The sequence below is a fragment of the Meleagris gallopavo genome, chromosome Z (genome assembly GCF_905368555.1).
Source record: "Meleagris gallopavo chromosome Z, MGAL_WU_HG_1.1, whole genome shotgun sequence".
NCBI classification, from domain to species: Eukaryota; Metazoa; Chordata; class Aves; order Galliformes; family Phasianidae; genus Meleagris; species Meleagris gallopavo.
Window position 1 is genome coordinate 422,178 of NC_139435.1, and position 17,034 is coordinate 439,211.

General features: G+C 43.7%; 1 long non-coding RNA gene across 1 annotated transcript; it reads left to right on the forward strand.

Moving 5' to 3' along the window:
* Positions 1 to 3,694: 3,694 nt before the first annotated feature.
* On the forward strand, positions 3,695 to 14,304 carry LOC146542096 (uncharacterized). Its single transcript, XR_014880567.1, has 4 exons — positions 3,695 to 3,996; positions 4,960 to 5,088; positions 11,334 to 11,503; positions 12,502 to 14,304. It is a non-coding gene; the product is annotated as an uncharacterized LOC146542096 (long non-coding RNA).
* The last annotated feature ends 2,730 nt before the right edge of the window (positions 14,305 to 17,034 follow it).

Genomic DNA, 17,034 nt, shown 5'->3' on the forward strand with positions numbered 1-17,034 from the left:
AACCACACTAATATCCACAAGTTCCAAACAGAAAGAGAGAGAAAGAGAGAACAGTGCACACCTGCGGAGGGGCACCCGGTGTGCTAACAGCCACACGCTGCTCCTGCAGCTCTGGTGGCCCACGGCTCAATATGGTGTGATGCTGAATGAGGGTAAAAGTACTGGGGGGCTCTTGACAGCACTGCCACTCTCTGGTGTCCTGAGCAGCCTAGATTCTATGTTAGTGACAGGTAAAGTAATGCTGGCAGACTTGGTGATAACTGGACCAAATGTATGCAAACATTTAATATATAATTAAGTATACATATATATGGGTGTCTCTACTTATATGTATATGTGAACAATTAGGACAAGAGTTGATGGCCTCAAGTTGTGACAGGGAAGGTTCAGGTTGGATATGAGGAGTAATTCCTTCTCTCAAAGAGTTGGGACAGGCTGCCCACAGAGGTGGTGGAGTCCCTGTCCCTGGAGATGTTAGAATCATAGACTGATAGAATCGTTAGAGTTGGAAGGGACCTTTACAGGTCATCTCATCCAACTGCCCTGCAGGGAAGAGGGGCATTGAGAGCTTCACTGGGATGCTCAGAGCCTGATCCAGCCTCACCTTCAAAGTCTCTAGGGACAGGGCATCCGCCATATCTCCGGGCAGCCTGTGCCTGTGCCTCACCACTCTTGCTATAAAAGGCTTTTTCCTTATATCCATCCTAAATCTACTCTCTTTAAGCTTGAAACTAAAATCAGAACTGTGGAGATGAAGCACTTGGGGACATGGCCAATGAGCATGATGGGGGTGAGTTTGGGTTGGGCTTGTGGATCTTGGGGGTCTTTTTCAACATTAATAATTCCTCGATTCTATGATTCTATGGTCCTGGCGAGATTGTCCATCATGACTTAATGAGTTCAGACCACAGTTAATTAGTCTTTGGGACCAAGGTGGCTCACAGCCACTTCTGCACCATGCTTCCACCCCAGTTGTGCTGATTTGAGCATCATGAAATTTGTACGTTTGTGTATATGTGATGTATCCAGCCGAGCATGCATTCTGCAGAGAAACATCGCTCCACATAGCAGTGAAGTCATCAGAATATGGAAAAAATATGAAAAGCAAACATATTCAGGAGTTCTAAAAATCAAACTGTGATAAATATCAGCATAACAAGCCTCATTTGGGAACACACCGTTCTCCCAGAGGAGGCTGTCTGACTATCAGTGCCTTTGGAAACACACTTTCTCCAGGGCTGTGTACTGAGCTCAGAGTAAGATAAACATGAGTGCCTTTTCCCAGCCTGCTCATCTACAGGCATCTAAATTAAGAGATTGTGTTATCAGTGATAAAAGTTCATTGAGGGTTCATTTCAGTTGGTTTGAAGGTTTTTAAGGAGAAGAATAAACAAACAGCAATTAGCACCATATTTAACATCATTGACATTTTGAGGAGCCTATTTCTATTGCTGGGAGAGGAAGATCTGCTCCAGTGACTCTCTGCATGATGCTAAGGTTGGGAGAAGCTCTAGGCTTGGGAGCAGCACTGGGCTGGGAACATTTCTGGGGTTAGGAGCATCTCGTGTTGGGAGCATCTCTGGGTTGGGAGTATCTCTGGGTTGGGAGCATCTCTGGGTTGGGAGTATCTCTGGGTTGGGAGTATCTCTGGGTTGGGAATAGCTCTGAGTTGGGAGTATCTCTGGGTTTGGAGCAGCTCTGGGTCGGGAGCAGCTCTGGGTTGGCCAAGTAACTCCACGATTTTAGCTTTAAGAACTGGGCACACCTCTATTCTGAGTTTCATCAAAGCCCTTTGTAGGTTCAGCATGGAGTGCGCTGTGTGACTGAGCACAGGCCACCCGTCCCTCTGCTCGCTATCGGGATCATCCAGCATTTAGGGAAGATAAAAGGATAAAAAGTAGGAGCAGACAGTCTATTGTGCTTAGCTACTGATGTGCAGAGCTCTACAGTACAGACGTCTTAACACATAAATTTAACAATTATTATTGTGTTGCCCTTTTCCAAGAAAGGGTAAAGGAGATTTGTAGGAGCACTTAACACATGTAAATCCCCACCTCTTTAAACCAAAGTAGTGTGTTAAATGGGTCCATAAATATCATAAGTATTCTGTCCTTTTAGAAATCATACCTTTTCTTTCTCCTTTCAGTGCAATTAAATGAACGCCTTATTATAACACAACTCTTGGGAACCAGACATTTAAAAAACTCTAAACAGGTATTTATTGAGAAAGACAATGATCTTTGTTGGGCTAAACGTATGTAGAAGTCAAAGACAAAAGGCAGTGAGTATAACACACTGTCCCAAATCACAATCTGGCAGTTGTTTTGCTAAAAACAAGTTCGAATCTCAGCCACATCTCTCAGCCACATGCGAGAGCTGAAATGTTCACCTGGGGCTTCTCTCTTTTCTCCCACACCCCATGAGAGCGTGGGTGAGATCTCCCCATATGGTGGGTGTCCATCCTGCGTGGCCACCAGCATCACCCACAGTCCGTGGGAACCTGTCCTTGGGAGCAGCCCTGACGACTTGTTCCTGATTGTCTTCACTGTTTTCTGACACACTAATGGATACCACCAATGCCTCCCCAGTAGGAAAACAATAGTTTTCCATGAGCTGGTGGCGGATGAAATGAACACTTAACTTGCAGTCTGGTCTGCACATTTTATGGCAAAGAATCTCGTGTCCCATCCTGCCCAAGGCAGACTCTGGCCCTGCTGGGGTTAGGGAGGCCCCTGAGCCCTCAAGCCCCACTAGTGCAGAAAGAGCCCCATGGGCACCATAGTTGTTGCTCTAGCTGGTCCTTGCAGAATGCCTTCGGCACATTTATCGTGATTGAAAGGTGCCTAATGTATAATTTATGTGTTATGATTACTGCACAAAGCCCTCGTTGTAAATGAAGGAGGTTGGACAGCACTTAAATCTTGTATTCTGGAGAAAAAATTCACTCTCTGGCCTGCTTCTTTTATGATTCCTGTCATAACTCTGCGGTGTTGCATCACTGCCAATTTAACTACTTTTACCAGTACAATGAATAGGGAAAAATGAAAATTGCATTTGGCACTTTTAATCAGATAATTATTTTTAAGAAACTAGCAGGAATGTTAAATACATTTTCCAGTTTTTTCCATCTGTTCCGGCTGACGCGCAAGACTGGTGCACTAATAACAAGGCAGATCTCATGAGCACGCCTCATAATGAATATTTCAGGATTATTCGTGTACAAAGATATATATGTGGTATCTGTTTGCAGGACATCTGGCTGCAACATGTGTCTCGTTAAGTTACACCTGTAAATCTGAGGTCAATGCCTAAACCTGTGAGTGTACAATAACGAGCCCAGCGAATGGGGCCATTAATGGTGCCAGGTGCTGGCAATGCACAGCAAGCAGGGTGCTGGTAACGGCCCCATGGGCTGCGGCGTGCCAGGAAGCATGAGCAGAGCTAAGGCATCTCTGTGCAAGTTCCTTGCAGCCTTGGGATTGCTTTCTCCAGCTTGGGTAAAATAATGAACTTCATGTAATTCTATAATATTTAACTTTGTTCACACAAGCAAAATAAACTGCATGTTGTATTAACCAGCTTGAATGTTTGGTTAAGATTCAAAGCCAGCCCAAGTACTTTTATTCTGGAAGAAAAATTCACTTGCTTTTCTTCCCCTTGGCGCATTCCACTCTTGGACAAACTGAGCAAACACATAACGCAACCAAGTAAGGAGTGCATGCTGATGTGGGGCTCATGCAGCCTCCAGCCCCAGAACAGAGGGAATTTTCTTCTCTTTGAGGGACTTTCTCACAGCTTTTCCAACGCAAGCTGTGAAGCAGTGTGGTACAGACAGCCAGGAGAAAGATCAAGGAAAAAGGTCAAATGTTAGGAAATATTTCCTCTCAGAAAGAGTGGTCAGCAGTGGCACAGGCTGCCCAGGGAGGTGCTGGAGTCTCCATCCCTGGAGGTGTTCCAGAACCACGGAGATATGACAGCTGGGGACATGGTCAATGGGTATGGTGGGGATGGGCTGGGGTTGGGCTTAGGGATCACATAGCTCCTTTTCAACCTTAATGGGGGTCTGGGGACTGGGTGTCAAAGGCCCCTGCATCTTGGTCCTGCCTTCAGTGTGATGAGAAAGCATGCTGGGGTAGGCTTCTGTAAAGGCTGGGCTTCAGGATTTCTCCAGGTTTGCTTTTTCATTAGCAAGAGAAGTACATACAGCAAAGTGGACTTGGAAGGGGGAACATCTCCTGTTTAATTTTGCAGTTGCTATAGTGATTTGATTAAATTATAAAAAAAAAAAAAAAAAAAGCAACTTGTAAATTCAAAATCCTAATTGTACTGACAACAATCTAAATGTGGTTAGAACAGTGAGTCACACTCCAGATTATGTGTCTCAAATAAGGTTTTAATTTAAATTTAACAAGGCAATTATTGTACAGTATGTTAATTCAGTATCATTTGATTAACAAAAAACGTGTTGCTTGTGCTTTAACACCTATGGTATTTAGTTAGATCTACGTCTATTATATAGTTAAGCCTCTCTGGAGTACATGGTGCTAATAATTAGTATACAATAAGCATGCATTAAAATGCACCTTTCTGGATTGTTGGGTATTTATACTGTGGCAGCTGATCTTTAGAGGCAGAGGCTGTACACAGAGATCCAGTGATGATAGTGAAATACATATTTACAGATACAGCGTATGTTATATATATATATTGCTTTCTGTATTTGTTTAGGGTGTAATGAAAGTCCTAAACATCTCCAATATACCTGAAGTTAATGTGTTGTGTCCAAGACACGAGCAGTTTTCTCAAAGTTGAGAAACAGACTGGCAACTTTTTTAGTCTTTTACTACCTACATACAAACAATTCTTTGTTTGCCCTCATTTCCTCCTGCATGTTGAACTTCACGACCTTCTTTTATATTGGTTTACTTCTTACCTTCTTGTTTCTTGATTTTGACCCAGGAGAACTCTGATGACACCACTTTTGCTTTACGAGACTGCACGTGTGCATTTCTCTGTGCATTTCTCTCCAGATGGGCGCAAGAGTTGGTGAGTGGAGACAGCAGAAGATAGGCTGCCAAGGTGAAACAGGTACAGAAAATTGGTTTGGGGATCAGGGATCTACTGTGATGCTGTGATGAATGCGTAAGGTCCAAAGGCTGAAGCGTCCATGGGAGCTCTCTCATTTAGCATGTCCAAGGTCCCTGTTCAGAAGCCGTCCTATACTGCTTTGCACCCAGCTGAAAACTGGCAAAAATGATGCTGAGACATACTGAAAATACTGAATTTAGTACTGAGTTCAGTACTACAAAGATGACTGCACAGCATTGTTTTATTCACTTTCACATCTAATCCCATAAAAGCTTCTGTTTCTTAGTATCAGATGTTGCCAAGGAATGCAAGGCCTTCTTCCAGGAGTTAGGTCAATACACAAAGTCCTGATAATGAGTTGTTGGTGACTCAGAGACTTGGCAGGGCTGGAGGAAGTTTTCTGCGCTGGCTCCAATCCCTCCTCCCTGTGAGATCCAGAAGGTCAGCATGACCAGCTGCACCACGGTCCCAACCCAAGGCCCACAGGTTATCTGCAAGCCTCCATCTTCTCCCACAGACAGTGTAAGACACATGAAAAAATGCATGGGACATCAGGGAGCAAGTGCCATCGGGACACATGTGACACACACATCTCTGTCTTATGATGGCTCTGCCTCAAAACTACTGGGAACAGAATGGGTGAAGAATGGGGCCATTGCCTCCTCAAGCCTCACAAGTGATGTGTGACTTCATGGCCAGCAGTGCTGTGGGGAATGGAGCAGCACCATCACACAGCATCGGGTCGCGTTGCCCCTTATGGGGTAACACTGACTGCTTTGGGTGCTGAGCGGATCCAGGAGGCCCAGGTGGATTTCCCTGCTGCAGGCTGCAGGTGCTGGAGGAACAGCTGCAGCCCTAACAAATGATGATGCTTTTTAAGCACGAGCTACTGTTAAGCTACTAATTGATTTCAGGACATTTCTGGTAGATATTTATCTATAAATAAACCACACTTCCTTATAAATCCATATTCTCTACAAGTATGGTTATCTCTAAACTGAGGCTTCCACCCTTAAAACAAGTTTCCAAACCGGTGGACACTGGGTTTTCACACTGAACTACTCTCCTTCTAGAAAAAGTGAAGATAGCTAAAAATGTCTTAGTGGTAATGGCTTACAGCACCAATGTTGAGTGCTAAAGTTGTTTTCCTATGAATATAGATTACATTTTTTTACATAGCAAGTAAACAGATGCATAAAGATGCATTATTTCATAAGCATAAAAAACCTGCTGCAAGTATAGTGCTTTTAATTTGTTTTTATGATTACTTGTAATTAATTAGCATCAAAAGTAAATTATCAACATAGCTAAAAACTGAAATTGTACCAGCAAATGCAGGAATGATTTCACTGGTTTATCTTTATACTAAGGTGGAAAAAAGAAATTATCTTTTTTTTTTTTTTTTAACTATGCTTAAATTAAAGTGTCAAAAGCTCGTGGCGGCACAGCCTAAAATTGTACAAAAAGAGAAATAATATTCTATAATTACAAGCTGTGCAGAGAGCATGCCATGCACATAAATATTTAAGGCAGTTCTAACAAATCTGGCTTGTTATTAAAGTTGGGTTTCAAAAAGAATTTTTAGAAATCATGTTTAAACTTTATAGAGCAATTTATGAGGTCACTGTTCATGCACCTCATCAAAAACTTCAGCCTTCAACTGAAAGCCATAAAATGGAGGCATTTTGACAGGATCTGGAGACTTTTAACAAGTTCTTGCTCCTCGGCTCTGCAGGCCCCTTTCCCCAAGACAAACGGCAGAGCTGTTTGTGCTGTGGTCAACTTCAACCAAATCAACAGGTTCAAAACACCCGATCCTCCTGACCCCCATCCATCCCTCTTGACATTTACTGCCATGTCTCGCTTTGCTGTCAAATAGTTTACACACAATCTTTTGGAGAAAGGACATGGAAAGGAGGAGAACCGAGGGGGCTGCTTTGGAGGATGGGTTTCCTGGAGCAGGAATGCATCTGATCTCAGAAGCAAAATCAGCCGCGAGGGGAGAGAAAAAATAAACATGGGTCACAGGAATGTTCTGCTCACACAGCAACATGCAGTGCTGGTGCTCCTGCTCCATGCTGTGAGTGAAAGTAAGAGGGATTTTGGTAAGCTCGCAAGAAACACTGGCATCCACCTTTTGTCAAAGACAAAGAGAGCGATACCAGGAAAACTCAAAATAAACCATTTTCTTACTGCTCCTCTTCTACTTCATCAGAGGAATAGAGGAGGTACCGTGTAGGGAAACACTGAAGTCAGATTTTTGAATGAAACAAAATCAGTGTGATGCCACACAAAGCAAGTAAAGCTGGAACAAGATACTCAAGCACAGGGTGACTGGGGAGGCATTCATAGTGATATTTTCCCTTTCTACTATGGCCTGTAACGAAACTGAATTAATGCTCCGTGTGCTGTGGTGCTACCAGGCCCTCTGATGCTTATGGGAATGATGGTGCACAGGCGGGTGTTTTGGAGGAGGGTCTGGCTGGTGGCAACTCAGGGCTCTGCAGAGACCTTTGCCCACTGCCCAAGCCTCACCTGAGCAAACTGCAGCATTGCCACGGTCCATTTGGTGTTTTGGTATATGTTAAGAATTCCACAACCTGTTCTTAATACCCCGCAAGAGCCATTTTAATTTAATTGCTAACACCCTGCAACAACTGCTGCAAAAGTTACTGGTGGGTGAACCTGCTGGAAACCTCTCCTCCACAGAACCATGGAATAATGGAGGTTAGAAAAGATCTCCAAGATTCCCAAGCCCAAATCCCAACCCCCTCCCACCACGGCCACTCACCACGTCCCCAAGTGCCACATCTCCACTGTTCTTAAACACCTCCAAGGACTGTGGTCGCACCATTTCCATGGACATCTTGTGCCAGTGCCTGATCATTCCCGAGTAGGAATGTTTCCTAAAATCCTACCTGAACCTCCCCTGGCACAACCTGAGCCCATCAGCTCTTGTCCTATCTCTCTATGCCATCACTATACCCCTACACATTTCTTCCACGCTCCTCCTACATGCCCGCCATTTCACATTCAGGACTTTCCAAGAATTCTCAAGACTTGTACTCGTGCTCTGCAGATGAAAAGCTTCTCTCCTGGTGGTGCTGGAAGACATGGTCACATTGTGTATGACTCGCTTGGCTATGCTGGCTGGGTTGGCCAGCATGCACAGACAAGCTCCTCATGGAATGGCTGTCGATGCAGGGATGGCATCACCAAGCAGGTCCTAGCAAAGACTTGCTGACAATCCACCTAGGTTCTTTACACAAATCCCAAGGACAGAAACCATAATTTCACAAAGACATGCAGACCACTGAGGCTCGGAAGTGACAATTTTCTTAGTTTTCCAAAACCAGCAAAGAGTTGGGAAAAAGAAATACTTCTTGGAGACGTATCCATAACTCCATTTCTGTCTGTGTGAATGCATCTGTATAGTTATCATCCTGGAACCTTCCCGTAAGCCACAGAGGCTGTGAACTCCTTTTCAAATGAGCATGATGCCTGATAAGCTCTTTTTAAACACCAATTTTACTATTAAATGCCAAATCTAGAACTCCGTGCCCTGCCTCATTAGTTATTAATGAAGCAACATATTTGTTCAAAATTTATGATTGTTGATTTGCTCCCATCATTGTATGAAATATTAACACCGCATTTGTACTTGCAACCATTTTGCAGACATTAGATTGTGAATTTGCATATTCATGAACGCTCATAAATGTTTAAGGAGACAGCACAGAAAGCATGTGAGCTGTCAGTGAGCCAGTAAAAAGGCATATTTACAGTGTTAATAAGTAGTTGAGTTTATAGGACAAAACAGCAAGTAACAAATTAAACGAATTTCGGTTTGCCTGTTGCAACAAACTACAGTAGTGTTTTCTCCTCTTCCTTTTGCTAAGCTGAGTAAACTTCAAACCTGCCTGTGAAATCCTCCATTGAGCAGCTCGTCCTGCAGCCCAGGTGCCTTGCTGTTTTTGCTAGGACCTCAGCTCCTCACAACCTTGCATTTTCCTACAGCAGCTTGCACAGGGTAGTCACTATTTACAAGAGCTGTACTTATAATAAAACGGTAAATTAGTTTTATTAAATTATAATTTTCTGTTTATTAATGTATTCTAAAGCAGGACAGTGATTCATTGGGAAGACAGAAAATCTTCCTTTTCTGCCTGCTGAATTTTTCCCCCTGTGAAAAGCATAAATCACATTTTGTGTGAAGTGTACATCCTTGCTAGGAGCTGCCCATGTTTTAATAGCACAGCCAAGTCAGTTATTTTAATCTCTGGTACTTTATAATAAATGCTTTTTATTGATTTTTGTTGTACACTGCCACGAATTGAATAAACTACATACACAAGCAGCTGAGAGAAAAAGGCTGAAGGAAAAAATACGATCAGCATGTTTTCAAAGTTAAAGGTGAAAACATGATGGTTAGCACTTTCTTTGGTCAGCAGCTCCCTGGGAGTGCCATGAAAAGGAGCGAGCATGATGTGCGTGTTATTTTTACTATTAAAGACCCAGACCTGAATTATTCTTCAGGAGGGCCAACTATGATATATTTATTGCAGAAGCACTTCTTCAAAATCCAATTTAAAACGTAAAAAAGGTGACCGGTGGTACACCTATCACTTTGTGCACATTTTTCAGCATCCCTAAAGGTTGGGTGGGATGTGAGAGCCACGTCTCAGCTCAGCACAGTGGGGTCCTAAGGACAAAACTCAGGGTGTAGCCCACTGGGACATGAGCGTATGTCTATGTCCTGTCTGTATGGTTCATGGGAAATTGGTGCAAATGGGTGCTATCTTGGGACTTTATTCCCTACCATGACTTGGAAAGAGTGGAATAGCACAGCCTGCGATTGTTATGCAGTGGCAAGTTCATCCCCACCCCTGCAGGGCCCTGCTGATGCAGCAGGTACCCAGGACATGCTATGAACACCCAGCTGATGCAGTGGGTATACAGGAACCCAGGTGATGATGCTGTGGGCACCCAGGTGATGCTATAGGTATGCATGTGATGCTATGGCACGCAGGTAAAGCTATGGGAGCACAGGTGATGCTATGAGCACCCAGGTGGTGCTGTGAGCACTCAGGTGATGCTATGTGCATCCAGGTGCACTGACAGTGCACTTCCCTCTGTCCATGCCAACCTATTCTGAAAACCTTTCTTCCCTCTATCTAGGAGAGGGGAAGCTGAAAAACCAGAGCCTGATGATTTGCCAAAACCCGTATAACTCGCAAATAACTGTTTCTTTTGCCATATTGCTTTTCCCAACCTAAAAACACCTACTCCCTCCCCTGGGGACAAGTCTGAAGCACCAGCAGAAGAGTGACACTGGTTTATTATTTCCCCAAGTCCCCTCTCTGCAGATGACCTATAGAAATGATTTAATGCGGAGCCGCTGGAGTTCCAACACTTTCTCTGTGCTCCTCAGGCTGAGACGAGCTGATTTCTTTGGGGTGTTATAACTATGACCTGCTCCATTAAGTAGCAAACAAAGTACAGCTGGATATAGCAAGCTCAGCTTGACTCTTAGCTTTCACATAACCTGCTTGATTAGGAAAAATGCTGTGCCCTTGTCACACAGCTCCTACTGTCGTCTGAAAAGACGGGTAACCATTGATTTCTGCATAATATGGATTCACACTGCCTTTCCAGAGCAGCATGTTTCACACCCTAAAATAACCTGGCAAAAAACATTATTTTTCCTGCTGGTTTAGCTGTAAAATGTGTTACTACTTTAGGTAATGTGCTGCTTATTACACAATTACCTGAAGTGCTTTACAATGCATTAATTGCTCTTTGATTTAAACATCTCCCATTTAGTAACCGAGCTATATCATTGTGACAAATTACAAGTCAATAATCTGGTTACTAAGAAGAGGAAATGAAGAAGCTGGAGACTGCTTCATTAAGGGAAGCAGACCATTGCTAAGTAAAATACCAAGCTGATGCTATTATCAGTATTGTGATGCATGCACACAGATTCACATTGCAGAGGCAAGCGGGAAAGCAGAAAGTAACTGTGATCCTCCTGGAGGGATGCATTTGGCACTCCAAATGATAACTGTGAAGCCCTCACTGTGGATGAACTCAGACTTGTTTCCTCATCAGGGCTTCTTCTGCCCTCAGCTGGGAGCCCAAGATGAACTGTTAAGTGTCCCTTGGCTGAACCTCCAAATTGTTCTCCAAAAACTGAAAGTTACAGGTTAGATATGTCCCACTTAAAGAACTTCTCTGTTCTTCAGGTTTCTGTGGGTCTGCTGGAGGAGGCAGAAGGGAGGAGGACCAGCTCTTCACAGCCACCTGCACTCAGAAGCACAGGGGGACATCAGCACTCTGTACAGCCAAGGACTTTGGCTGCGATTTTGGCACTGCCAAAAACTTAAGGATCCTACCGCATACTTACAGAGAGCAGGTAGGACTATATTGCATTATTTCAATTTTCTTTCTCTCTCCAGTCTCCCTGGAGGTCATATTTGGAAGCTCTACCCTGCTATGATCAAAATCTACTATGCTTTCATCATCAGGCTGGGGCTGTTAACAGCACAGCACAAAACCTTGTGGTATCACTGCCACAGTCAGAGCACTTTTTTTGTCAGAAGTGCTCTGCGTTAGCCTAGCCCTGCCTCATCGATTTTAGAAGGAGCAGAATGAGATCAATGCCGAGAAAATCCTCTCATTAGCGCTCTGACTTAAGCTTTGTATTGCTTCTTACAAGGGCATGCACAGAGATGCCATATATTAAAAGCACTAATGGGGGAAAAATTAACACAAGTGACTTTTAACAGAGGGCCAATAAATAAAAGCAAACTCAAGTGTAGAAATAAATAAAATTACCACATAAAAAGCAGTCCTGGGTAAGAGACAGAAAACTGGAAAATAAATATGAGTTATGAGAGTTGGTATAGCAGATGATACATGGAACACATGTGTTTGACAAGCACAGGGAAAACGGACTGATTCCTCTGGAGAAGAGGAAGTTTGGTGAGACCTTATTGCTCTCTGTAACTTCCTGAAAGGCTGTGATGGGGTAGAGGTTGGTCTCTTCTTCCAGGTAACTTCTCCCAGTGATTGAATGAGAGGTAACGGCTTTAAGTTGTGCCAGTGGTTCAGGCTGTATATTGGGAACAATTTCTTCTCCAAAGAAGCGGTCAGGCACTGGCATAGGCTGCCCAGGGAAGTCGTGGAATCACCGTGTTCACAGTTCAAGAACCATGGAGATGTGGACACGGTTAGTGGACATGGTGGGGATGGGTTGGAGTCGGGTTTGGGGGTCTTGGAGGTCTTTTCCAGCCTTAATGATTCTGTGATGAAGCTACTGACTGGAAATTTCCTCCTCACATCTTCCCTAAATTCCCCCTCTTTTGTTTTAAAGCCATTTCCCCTTATCAGTCTAATCTGCCTTTGTTGCAGCTTTCTCCTCAGTGCAGAGGGAAGGAATCTGCTACCTCACGGGGCCACTTCAGGAGCACATTTACTCCTTATAAAAAAGTTCAATATCCACAGAAAGAGATGAAGAGGCAAAGCATCACTATATTGTACAGCAAAACGAAAATATTAACTAGAGAAAGGAAAGCCCGAGACTTTCTCAAGGAATTGCTCTTGGGTCAACATCTATTCACAAACAACTGCAAAGTAATTTAAAAGAGCCCTGGCATATATGTGCTGCATACTTTTGACCTTGCTGAACAACAGTCAGCCGCTGGATCACCTTGCAGCAGGACAAGAGCATTTTGAGGGCCACCATCATCACTGGCCTGCCCCAGTTCAGTACTGATGTCCTGCCCCTCTCTGGTATCATCTTCGACAGACCTCTGGTAAGCTGCCACATTTGCTGATTTTGTAACATAGATTAAGACTGACGAAGGACCTTGGGCACAACCATTAAAGCATTCATTTGTGAAACCCAACTGGATTAAAAATAAAGTTTTCCCAGGAGAAAAATTTCACCGTCAAGCAACAGAGCAACAGGGAAAACTGCAGAACTCTGGCCCTTCTCTCCTGTGTTTCTGACCCATTTGCATCCATGCCCAAAGCTCTGGCCCTGCTAACCTCTGTGAGCTGTCCCAGGGTGCCCATGGTGGGACAGTGCCTCAGTGTGCAGCAGCACTCCCACCCACAGCCACTGCTATGCAACACCCGGACAAAATTCTGGCAGTTTTGAGGTCAGACACCAATATTCCATTTACTTCAGAAGGGACAGGATTTTGCCCGAGGTGGCTGCAGATGTTCAGAGATGCCCCAAGGCCCTGCAGATCACCACTGCATCACTCTCTACCTTTCGCATTCCCTTCTGCCTCGCTGCCCATGGCCACAGCCTTTGTGTCTTCCAGTCCCACCTGCCTCCAAGAAATAGTTCATGGGTAGCCAGCTCCTGGCTCTTCGGCCATGGTTGAGCTGCAAGAAATTTGAAGGCTGCTTTCATACCAAAGCTAGAATAAGGTTGTAGCCAGCAAGAACCCACAGCAGTCATCTGTGGTCTCCTGGATACAGCTGCACATCAGCCTAATGCCATCAAGCCATACACAGAGCTTGATCTCTCCTGCACATCCCCAGCATTCTTTGTCCATGCCAGGAGAGCCTCAGCTCTTTGTGTCCTGGAGGACTGCAGTGCATGTCCTGCAGCTCAGCACCATGTCAGTCTCTTGGTCTGGAGACAAAAGTGAAAGGTTGGTGCCCTTGGACCAGTGGACATCTCCCAGGAGATGCTGGAGACCTGGCAAGGCTTCCCACTTCCTGCTGCCTGCTCTGTGGTTTTAACCAATCATAAATTTTTACAGAGCCAAAGAAGACTTAATGAAGATTTGAGTCTGTGTGGAGCTACGACAAGCAAGAATTTAAAGGATTTGTAATTCTATATTGGCCAGGTTCATAGATGAGTAAGGGACCCTTCGAACTATATTTCATCCATCCACCAGATTATGTTTAATACCTACACAATTTAAGTGCTCAAATCCCACTTGCAAAAGCACTGAGAAATCATCCTAATCCAATAACAAATATATTTATTTTCTTTTTCTTTTGGAAAAGAATTCAGAGTGAAACAGGTAAGAATTTAAGATTCTTTAAAAAGACTGAAATGCATGGACAGAATTTCCAAAATAAAGAGGTTTTATTTTCTATGCTTTACAGCTCTCTGAGAGAATCCTTCAGTGGTTTTGTGCACTGTAGAACCACAGTTCCCTGGGAATTTTTTTTTTTCAGGATTTTCTTCTAGAGGAGAAGTCCAATAGCTCATTCAGAAGAATGTGGTCCTATACGGAGCCAGGAGTTGGACTTGATGACCTTTATGATTACTTTCCGACTCAAACTCAAACAAGTTGGACTAGATAACCTTTAAAGTTCCAACTGAATTCTGTGATTCTATGAACTTGGGTTATTCTGTGATTCCATTCTGTGAAAGTTTCTTCCAGAAACCACAGAACCACTTCTCCAAAGCTTCACACGTCAAAACAAACCTGGCTTCCTCTCTGCTATCTTCCTCCCTCCTTACTCTGTGCTCTGGCTCAGAGGGCCCTTCTCAGCTTCATCTCCCTGGAGGAAGAGCATGCCCTAACGTGGCAAGCTCCAGGGCCCGTGATGCCTCATGCTGCTCTGCAGGAGTTATCTCCTTCAGCAGCTCTCCTGGCAGCCACAGCCCATCAGTCCCGCTCTAATGGCACGCTGTTACTCAGCTCATGTATCTGCACTCCTCCCTCCGGTGGGAAAGATCTCTGTAATAAAACTGTTTTCAGTGAAATGTGAACCAAAGGGTTTTAAAAAAAAAAAATTGGAGGGGTAGGGAGGATTGTGTTTCAATCAGAAGCTGGTAAAATGGCTGTTTTAGAAATGTCTACAATGTGATGGAGCCTGAAATTACTGAAGTCATTGCTGATGAGACTGCTACGCATGTAAATAAATTGTCATAGAGAATCACTCACAAGAAATTCTTCCATCCAGATAGTAACTTTATAAAACCAGAACCACCAGTAGGTATTAATCAGTATCCGAGGTCTGCAAATATTTGCTTGTTTCCATAGCAATTGGTAAGCCTACGTACAAAAAAAAAAAAAAAAAACACCTTTTCTCACATACGTTATCATCACTTCCTAATAACATAATCACGAAACCATTTCTCAGGCCAGGCTGAGTCTAGAATAAACACCATTAATTAACAAATTCATAAACTAGTGGAGGAGGAGGTGGCAAATAAGGAACTGAGTGTAACGTGCAAAAGATGATGGCTTGGGCCTATTTCATTTCTTGAGGAAACTTCGCAAACTCTTAATTATCTCACAAAATATTATCTGTCTTTTCCCAAAAATAAAACTTGTAACAACTGTTCAAACCACGCCACACTCTCACCCACAAAGCACACATTTAAGCAAAAATATAAAGCCATGGCTGTGAAGTGTCAGAGTAATTTATTTGAAGTAGAAAAGTGAGACTTTTGGCATTGCTTTTGAAATCAACTGAGAAGTTCTCTGCCAAAGAGGGATGCTGCGGAGAGCTTGTCGGGAGCTACGGGGAATGTGGCACATTACAAAAGAGTAACATTTGGCCAGCTAGTAAATTAGTAATGTAATTTGCACAGCGCATACAGGATTCCACACAGGAACAACAGTTGTCTTAAATAATCAGTCCTGTGAACAACAGGCTCCTGCTTACACCCGCGCTTATGTTTCCCAGCGCAGCCAGCCATATGACTGCACCATCATATTAGGGTTTTTTTTTTCATTTTTCTGACAGGGTTGGATAATTTATGCACACACACACACACTCACGCTCTCATGCATGCACATAAATCTGTATGCGCATGTGTTTGTGTGCAAACGCTGAAGATGGGAAACAATTGAAAATAAGGAGGAGGACATCTCACTCGGTGTGCTTCTGATGGAAGATAACAGTGTGCACTGCAAAGCAAACCCAACCTGTGGTGGTACTGGGGAATGGCAACGTGTGGAACCTGCTCAGCAGCCCAGAAAGCTGTGTGCAAGGCAGCGTGTCTTGGAAAGGATGAGCCTCCATCCACTGCTGATGGGACTCAAAGAAAGGAAAACTCTCTTTTAGTCCACCTCTCCATAACACCCAACCTGCTTCGTCTTCAAAACAGACCAGGAGCTGGAGTGACCTCTGCTGCTCAAGGTGTTCCAACTGCAAATGAAGCATCCAAATCAGAACTGATTTTTGGGAATAGGTCTGGCTCAATACCTCTGAGGAGTCCTCTGAGGCACATTTCTCACTGCACATGGCAACAAGTCACCAACTCACACAGACAGCCATACAGAACCAAGGAGTCTGTCTCACCCGAAGCAGTTATCTTTTATCTTTTTTCTTAATACTGTTGACATTCCCAAAGAAGATCTGAGGAAAAAAAAAATGCAAACATTTCCACACGTTCCTACTGATGGAAGTTCAAATCAGATACTGTTGATTTATTTTCCAGTTTCTGCACGTGTCTCATTTCATCTGCTGAAGGAAGAAGCATGTTTTCTAGACACAGGACAAGTGTTAAGCAGCATTATTTAGATAGTGAAAGGTGTATATACTGAAGGCAGTATCTGCACAACAGTTTGCACAACTGAATCCTACCCATTGTGTCTCCATGCTGGGAGATGTCACCCAGTATCCTGGGATCTCTGTGAGGACTGGGAATGCTTGGGAATAAATGTGTGGTTATCAGCAGGAGTATGACCCCAGAATGTACATGGAAATGAGAAATGATGGAGGTCTGGTATGTTGTTCAGAAGCACTTTCATCAAGGAAAACAATAAAACAATTGCCACAAGATGATAAGAGCAGGAAATCCAAAAGGAAGTGTAAAATATTGTTATTTCTTTAAGCCATTTTACTGCAAATTGAGAAAGGTTCCTTACAGTGTGTGAGCTGCTTTTCCAGGAAGGAACTGCAGCTGCTTACAAAACATAAGAGCAGAGAGAAATGTGGTGAGTTGCCCTTCCATGACTC